The sequence below is a fragment of the Pinus tabuliformis genome, chromosome 7 (genome assembly GCF_031772625.1).
Source record: "Pinus tabuliformis cultivar Carrire ecotype Pingquan chromosome 7, CPIR1, whole genome shotgun sequence".
In the NCBI taxonomy this organism is placed as follows: domain Eukaryota; kingdom Viridiplantae; phylum Streptophyta; class Pinopsida; order Pinales; family Pinaceae; genus Pinus; species Pinus tabuliformis.
The window spans coordinates 910,126,758-910,136,095 of NC_142293.1; the positions used below are offsets into that span (position 1 = coordinate 910,126,758).

Genomic DNA, 9,338 nt, shown 5'->3' on the forward strand with positions numbered 1-9,338 from the left:
AGTCCTCAGGCACCTTATGAATAGTTCTGGAGGTGCTGCTAAATTGTTTCCTGCACAAGGAAATGATGTCCTTCCACAACCTGCTACAATAATGTTTCCGGTTTCTACTGTGCACGACCTGCCTTGCTGCCTAACTATGAATTTAGCTCTCGATTATTCAGTGGTCATCCTGCTATATCCTGCCATACTTGACCTTTTAAATACCCATCCCAACACCTGTTGTCTCCTCAAATCTGTTCTTTATATTCCTCTACTTAGCTGCTCCTTCTAAGTGAATCAAATTTATTTATGAGTGTTGTGAAGAAAAGAAGATGGTTAAGAAAGTAGGTCAGCCTAATGTTCAAGGATGGGCTGCTAGAGACGAGTCAGGAATTCTCTCGCCCTTCAATTCCACTCACAAGTTTCTCGTCGCTTTACTCTCATAACTGCTTTTATTGATACCCATTTGCAGAAAACTTACATTTAAATTGTTTGCTTCTATTGATACCCGTTTGAAAAAAACTTACATTTAAATTGCCTTGAAAGGGAAACTGGGCCGCATGATGTTACTTTCAAGATCGTATACTGCGGAATCTGTCACACTGATCTACATCAAATTGGTAATGAATGGAAAGCTTCCCAATACCCAATGGTTCCTGGGTAATGTCTTCATGATCTTCAACACTGCTTCACATAAAATAGCAAGGCAGAAAGAGTATATGCCTAGAAGTTCATGCTCAATTTTAATTTACTCGCAATTCTTTTTTTGCAGCCATGAAATAGTAGGTATAGTAGTTGAAGTTGGTTCACAAGTGAAGAATTTTTCTGCTGGAGATCGTGTGGGCGTGGCCTGTATGGTTGGAAGTTGCCATCATTGCGATTCTTGTAGCAAAGGCCAAGAACAGTATTGTGAGAAGGTCATTTGGACGTATGGTAGCACCGATGTTGATGGTTCTATCACTTTTGGAGGTTACTCATACTTGATGGTCTGTAACCAGAGGTAATTAATCATTATCCCAACTCATGCCACCATTTTTGTTTTAGGGCATATGGGCTAAACTCGCCATAAAAGGCTTGCTTTTCTGTCCATATAATCTTGTTCATGCTTGGAATGGGATCGACGAGTTTCGAGAATCTCCCAATTGACTCAAAACCTCGGAAAATTTAACTGCGCCAAGTTCCGGCAGGCCTTGCCGAGATGGGTGGTTTGTCTCTTTTATATAAAACCGGAGACAAATGGCATTCATATTTTTTCTTTATATTGGTTAAATAGGGTTTTAATAATTTGGGTGGTTTGTGGTTTGTAAGTAGCTTTGTGGTGAAGGTACCAGAGAATCTTCCCTTGGATGTCGCTGCACCATTGCTATGTGCGGGAATAACGGTGTACAGCCCCATGAAATATTTCCAGATGATGGAGCCTGGGCATGGTGGGGCTTGGCAGTTTGGGACACATGGTTGTCAAATTTGGAAAAGCTTTTGGGTTGAAAGTGACGGTGATAAGTACATCGCCTAGCAAGGAAAAGGAAGTGAGAGAAATTTTAGGATTAGATCACTTCGTCATCAGCAAAGATGAGAAATAGATGCAGGCTGCAGTCAAGTCTGTAGAATATATTATTGACACAGTCTTTGCTAATCATGTTGTGAAGCCCCTCCTTAATTTGCTAAAGGTGAATGGTAAGTTGGTCATAGATGGTTTGCCAGAAAAGCCTGTGCAATTTGCTGCTCTGACTGTTGTTATGGGTAAGTCCTTCGTGCCCTTTTGTCTTGTAGATAAAAGATATGAACAAAATATATTTCAATCAAACTGAGAGTGTCAAAGGCATCCACAGCTTAGGCAGATATGCTATCTCTAAATTTTGGATTTCTCTACCGTTTTCTTGAACAAGAATTTGGGTGTTAATCACATGGAAGTTGGGATTTAATTTTAATTTTGGTGTGTTCAGCCCGTCGATTTGTTGGGGGGAGTTTGATTGGAGGGGTGAAGGAAACTCAGGAAATTTGTTATAGTTGGTGAGAAGCTTTTAGCTCTCATAAAAGAGTAGGTTTATGGCCGAAGGAGGATGTGAGAAACTAGGAACTGTAACTCGTAGAATGTAATAGATGCCCGAGAGCTTGAACAATTTGGTTAATAAAGTTTGAATAATTATGTTATAGTTTAATTTTGTGTAATTAATTTTTTTTATGATAATGAGATCCTAGAAGAAGACATAGCTCACGAGCTCAGTACTGGATTGGGCTCTCAGCTGCCTGGCAATTTCCACAAGTCTCTTGCAAAGGAGAGGACTAAGGTTTCTGGTGCCAAAGCCAAAGATGGAACGAGGACAATTGAGTCTACTGCTATAAGGTTTCTGGTGCCAAAGCTAAAGATGGAATGAGGACAATTGAGTTTACTGCTATTTCAGGTAAGAAAATTCCAAGGATCCATGAATGCTCAATCTGTAAAAAGGGTTTTGCTTCAGGTCAGGCTTTGGGTGGTCAAAGGAGATGCCATTGGGGTAGTGGAGCTTCAGATACTATAATTACTAGTTGTGGCAACAAGGAGACCCCTAAGCTGCAGCAGCTTCCTGCAAGAGTGAAATTGTTAGACCTAAGCATGCGTGCCCCTTTTGATGATGATGGTGATACTGCAGACCTCAATACTCTGGATGGTAATGCAGTGGATTCTCATGGAACTTCCCATGCCCAAACCCACAACCCTCCTTCCTTGTTGTCTTCGTTGATGAGCAACCACCCAAGACAAGGATTGTACTTGTACAATAGTGATGCTGATTTAAGTAAAGATGATGAAGCAGATAGTAAGGTAGAAAGGATATTAGATTTGGTAAAGGGAGCCATTCAAAATTCCCAGTGAGGGCAAAATCATGGTTGCAATTCTAAGGAACACAATTCATTATCTGTGATTGACTCATTTGTGTATACCTACGCATTGAAATTTCTTTTTGTATAAGACCAATAATTTCTTTTTGTATAAGAGAAATAATTGGTAAGTATAAGTATTACAACAATGATATCATGAAACTTTGAAAATATTTAACAAATAGGTTTATAACGTTCGGATTCAAATGAGTGACTGCACTGTGAAAGATAACTAACACCAACTCAACTATCTCTTTGGTTTGTACCAAACATTGTGAACATGATTTCACCAATTCCCAACATCAATGAGAAAATTCCATTGTTAATTTGTAGTTATTTTACATTTATGGATTAGTTAATTTAGTAGTTATTTTATGTTTTTAGATGAGTTAATTTTGTTAAATTTATTATATATTTTAACAATTAAATGTATGAAGATGTAGTTTTAATTATATATATATATATATATATATATATATATATATATATATATATATAAAGGAAGATGTAATTTTTTTAAATGAAGGTGCATGGGGAATTAGGGCAATAGCATAGTCCTCTTGTTCCCCACATTTGCTTGGAATAGGAGTTGTTGTTATGAAAGCTAGAAGATGCTGGACTACTAGGTGAAAAAGGACCTCCTGCAATAACGTTTCTTTCAATTCAATTGTTTAATTTATTTTGTAATAGATATTTCTTTACTCATGTTGTTCTTATTTGGTTAATGATCATGTAAAAATAAAAAAAAAGATATTCACCTCCTGCAATAACGTTTCTTTCAATTCAACTGTTTAATTTATTTTGTAATAGATATTTCTTTACTCATGTTGTTCTTATTTGGTTAATGATCATGTAAAAATAAAAAGAAAGATATTTCTTTCGTCACTAATTTTGAATTGCTTGTTTGTTGGTTGAAGAGTGAACTGGAAAATATTTTTTTCCATAAGCAATATCTTTATATTCCATATGAGGAATATATATAAATGTTTCGGTCCTTGAGGGATTGCTCATACATTAAGGCTAGAAGCCATTACAAGAAATAGTCGTTATGAACTCAATACATCACATGCAGGGATTGAACCTATTTGGGGGCGATAACAAGTTAACAACATTTATGCCAACCACCTGAGCTAAATCTGGTTGATGTGTGTGTGTATAAGTTACCAGATTTCAGATTTAAATTTGGATATGGATCCACCGGTGTTTTAAACATTAATAATTTGTTTTTACATAACATTAAGTCATTTTATGAACCATGTCACTCTTAACATGTTACTTTTAAGATTACTTACTAACTTGTTATCAACATTTATGCCAACCACCTCAGCTAAATCCATTATCAACATTTATGCTAACCACCTGAACTAAATCCGGTTGATGTGTGTATATGTTACCAGATTTCAGATTTAAATTTAGATATGGATCCACCGGTATTTTAAACATTAATAATGTGTTTTTACATTACATTAAGTCATTTTATGAACCAGGTCACTCTTAACATGTTACTTTTAAGATTACTTACTAAAACCATTATAATATATTTGATGAATGTTTATTATATAACTGTAGTATCATGCAAGCTACTGTTACTGATGTCTAAAAAACATAGCTAAAGAGTAGACAGTGTCTAACGGCTCCTTTCAGGTGGACGTAGTTACGAAGGAAAGTTTCCTTAACAAATCCGGCCTTCTCCAGAACTCGCGCCGAGGCCACGTTTTCAGGGAGCACAAGAGCTTCAATTCTCTTCACTCCCTGCAATTCTTTGAATCCCATTTTAAGTGCCGTTGTCACCGCTTCGGTGGTGAAGCCCATCCCCCAGTATCTTCTAGCGATGGCATAACCCATCTCAGCTCGGCAGTTGTGAATATCGGTTCCTTGTTTGAGCATGACGTGACCAACAGGCTTCCCTCTGAAACATATAGCCTTGAATCATGGATGAGGAATCAACACCTTCAGCAGAAACTCGTTTCTCGGATTTAAAAGCTTCCATGTCATGAACTTGATCAATTCTTCGTCACAAGCCCATTCGTACAGGTCTTCCAAGTCGGTCGGGCAAAAGTTCCTCAATTCGATTTGCCCAACAGTAAAACTGCCACGCTTAGCTTCCATTCTTTCGATCTTCGACTCTCTCAAATGCTCAGCGATTCACAAAATGAAGAATATGAGCTATGAGTTTGCAGTAGCGCAACACTAGTCGAGTTGGATGAATGCAACACTAGTCGAGTTGGATGAATGCTGAGGTGAAGATGGCGGAATTTATAAACACCCAAAACTGCGTCACATGCCGATAAATGTAACGTGGAGGTCGGCAATGAATTCCTATCGAATGCTGACTTCTGGTAGGTAGCAACTCAGAATCTCTGTCAGTCTAATATGAAGATGCATAGTGTTGCAGAGGTCGGCAGAGTTAAATAAAGAGATTATAGGGAAAAATAATCATAATATTTTCAGATGAGTTCCGGGGCAGAGGCCCAAAGATTTCCTTCATTTCCTTTTACAGTTTCGACTCTCTCAAATGCTCAGCTGTGGCTCAGCGATTCACAAAATGAAGAATATGAGCTATGAGTTTGCAGTAGCGGAACACTAGTCGAGTTGGATGAATGCTGAGGTGAAGATGGCGGAATTTATAAACACCCAAAACTGCGTCACATGCCAAAAAATGTAACGTGGAGGTCGGCAATGAATTCCTATCGAATGCTGACTTCTGGTAGGTAGCAACTCAGAATCTCTGTCAGTCTAATATGAAGATGCATAGTGTTGCAGAGGTCGGCAGAGTTAAATAAAGAGATTATAGGGAAAAATAATCATAATATTTTCAGATGAGTTCCGGGGCAGAGGCCCAAAGATTTCCTTCATTTCCTTTTACAGTTTGGAGAGTTTGAAACGGCATGGGCGGATGCCTAACGAGGCATGTGTTTCATCTGCCCAATATCTAGGTAACCTACAATTTCACTTTGCAGAAGATATTCGAAGGGACATAAAGGAAGGTATCCAAGAAAAGATTTAGAATGAGAAGTTTTAGTTGTGTTTTGGGAGGGTTGTGGATTTATGTTGAAATCCCTAGAGGGCCGACTAAGCTTCAATATCGATGTTTGGTTGGTGTTCAAATTTGACGACAGCTGACCATCTAAATTAAAACATACATATATCCAAACATACGATAAGAACACTTCCAACACATTCTTACAAAAAGATTTTTTAAAAGGTAATTTAAAACTAAATTGAGAAATTGGTACTCTAAAATATTGTAAATGTGCAATGTTCGTAGAATTTTTTTGAAGAAATATTTCCAACGCTTCCGAATTTGCCTAGCAGCAGCTATTTAGTCTTTTCCTTATTCCACTGTCACCCAGAATATGTTTTAAAGTTCAGATTAATGAATGCGATGTATTTTGTGAAGTGGAGAAAAGAGGAAAAAACTTTAGTATCACTCAAGACAAAATGCCGAGACCTTTTGATTTTGGAACATGAAGTTTTTTAAACCTTTCATTACATATTTTGGAACATGAAGTTTTTTATACCTTTGATTACATGTAACCTTTGAAATTTGTAAACGGTTCTATTAGCACTCTATAAATTTCACTAGGTTGAGGTGAGAAATTCTAGAGGTAATCACAAACCACTTTTAGGCTAGGATCCAACCCTACTAGCCTTGGAGAGGGCTCTCTCACTAGGGTTTCACTCAGTCAATCAAGTGACTGAAATAATTCTTGATCTTAGGTTGGCTACGAGGATACAAAAAGGTAATTTCAATTTGTTGTTTGAAGGTAGGTTAAAGAAGGAAGATCCACTTCAAATAGGCTCAATATAGTTAATGATTCAAGTGAATAAGGGATAACAATGATATTTTGAGCAAGGGTAGGATAGGAAGCTATGCTGATAAGTAACCAAGATTCATTGTAGTGTGTCGATGAGTTCAACATCAAAAGGTGACAATAAGAGGATCAAACTATATATCAATTCAAATTTCCATTAGAATAAAAGGAAACACATGAATGTTTAGTTAATATAAAACACAGCACAAAGTTAATTCTGCAAAACTCCTTTAAGATGAGAATGAAGAATTCTTTTGACACCATGGAAACATAAGAACCACTAATAACAAAGACAATACACATACCAATACACATCTGACACAAGAATCCATGTCAAAACACCTTCTCCCTTCTTTTATTCAATTGAGAAAATGACAAAAAAATGCAAAATTTGTAAACTAGCTTCTTCACACTGACCAACTCATTTTCTGTTATATGTACATAATAATATTGAGTCAAAAAAGTCATTTCCCACCTTCATGGGTTGAATTCCTCATTAGGAATTTTGTTCCTAACTTCTGCAAGGAAAATAGAACTAACGGTTAAAAACTAGGGACTCATTTAAACAAATTATTTTCTAAGCATTTAAATTAATTCATTAGCCCCAATTCAATCTTATGAGTTTCCAAATGTTTTATCACAATTAATAACACCTAAAAAAAATTGCATCATGTTTTTACTAAGATAACTCGCTCAAAAATATGACTTTGCGGTTTCGTAGCTCATTCGCAACATGTCTACTACAAAACAGGGAATGAATTTCTGGAAAACTAGGGATAAAAAACTAGCTCATATCTCCTAAATCCTAAACTATGTTACAACAAAAAGGAGTTTTTTATATATTACTGTTTCCTTTTGAGAAACCTCTCTAAGTTTCAAAAAATTATTCTGCAGCTCCTCACAATCTGAACCTAAACATGATAACTAAAATAGGAAATGACAAAACATGAAAACTAGGCTGCAAAGATGAATTTTAATATTCCAATGTATGAATCATATGAAGAAGCTTAAGGATTTTTGTGTTCTTTTGGTCTTTCTTAAAAAAACCATTCTTTTGTTTTTCCCAAATTCAACGCCATTTGGTCGGAACCAACTTTTGAAAATGATGAAAAAAATAGTCAGGTTTTGCAGCAAATTCATAACAAGTCCAAGTAGCCCTCCATGCTTTATATGGTTTTGCACCTCCTCTGGAATAATGGATGAAATGGGTAGGATTTAAATGTATTTTTTATGGTAGAAATATTGAATTAGTATCTCTAAAGCTTAAAGACCTCCTAGATGATTGATTTCCACTTGTGCAACAATTTCATAGCAAGTCCAACATTTCAAGCTTATGATTGCCTTTCTGTTTCAAAATGGCTGAGGAGAACTCTTACCAAATAAAAACTCCTTATAAAACCTTATAAATCTTTCAAAATTACAAATTTTCCACAGTTCACCAAAATGAGGGACTATGCAACTTGCACAGCAAATGTGAATGCACATCCAAGGTTGGTGTACTTCGGGTCTTCTGCAAATTCTGAGACTAGTTGGAGGGTGTTCAAAAATATTCATGAAACATTTAAAATTGAATAGAAGAGAGAAAAACTGTTACTCAAAATCCCGAGGCCGTTTCACCACTTATGCAACGGTTGCATAGCAGTAGATCACTTGTGCAACAAATTCAGAGTGACTGCTTGAAATCGACCTACAACCTCTCCTTTGGCCTTCTCAATGATTTATTTCACCTTGAAATTTCTCCAAATCTCAAACTAGACTTTCGATGAGAGAAAATGAGTGTTTTATCATACAATTTTGAATTCTTATGCAACACAAAGCCTTCTTCCTCATATGATGGTGGATATTAAATTATGTAAGTGAGATGAAATGCAAGGGTACTTTCGTAATCATAAAGTTGATATGATACTAACTGACTTTGCAACTAAATGACATGATTGAACTAACACCGACTACTAATTGATGATAATCAATTTCCCCATGACCTAACCCTTTTTGACGCAAATATTTACAATGACACTTTAACTATGATACTCATGAAACCATAAGCAAAATTTTACAGAACACCACGAAATGAATAACAATATAGAAACACTATGATCCCGATATTATAAGACAACAAAATTGGCTCTAATGGGGATCACATGCTCCCTATGAGGTGGTAGGAACACAGTAGACTAGTAGCCTAAACCATTGGTAAATGAAGTCCAACTCCAATATGCTCTAATCTGTGACCTTCTCCAATTGAAGCCAATTGAAAACTAAAACTCATACTGAAATTACCTCCCTCAGCTAAAGTTGGGAGTGAAAACCAAATTGTAACTAAACTAACAGTGTGTTCTAATCCTCAATATGAACCAAATCCATTCTTAAAACTTAAAACTAAATTGTACACTAAGAGTTGAAAACTCTACTACAAACTCAAACTAAAAAGAATGCTTTGGGTGCTGAGGTTATTCCTTACACCTACCTACTCAAATGTACTGGAAACATCTACTAGATAAGGTAATAGAAAAAATCCAGTGTAACCATGAATGTAGATGACCACTTACCTGAATTCTTCTCGCACTTTCCTTAAGTAAGCAAAGAAAATAAGAGAATGGAAGTTGTCACAAACCCTTCCTTGTACTTTTATTAATGCATTGTAAACCATCTTTTTCTCTACGTCTCATACTCATAATATATCATTAC

The 9,338-nt window shown here is 36.2% G+C and overlaps 1 pseudogene; it reads left to right on the plus strand.

The window, feature by feature from the left end:
• The first annotated feature begins 311 nt into the window (after positions 1-311).
• LOC149250594 (putative mannitol dehydrogenase) lies at positions 312-2,354 on the plus strand (annotated as a pseudogene).
• Positions 2,355-9,338: the final 6,984 nt, after the last annotated feature.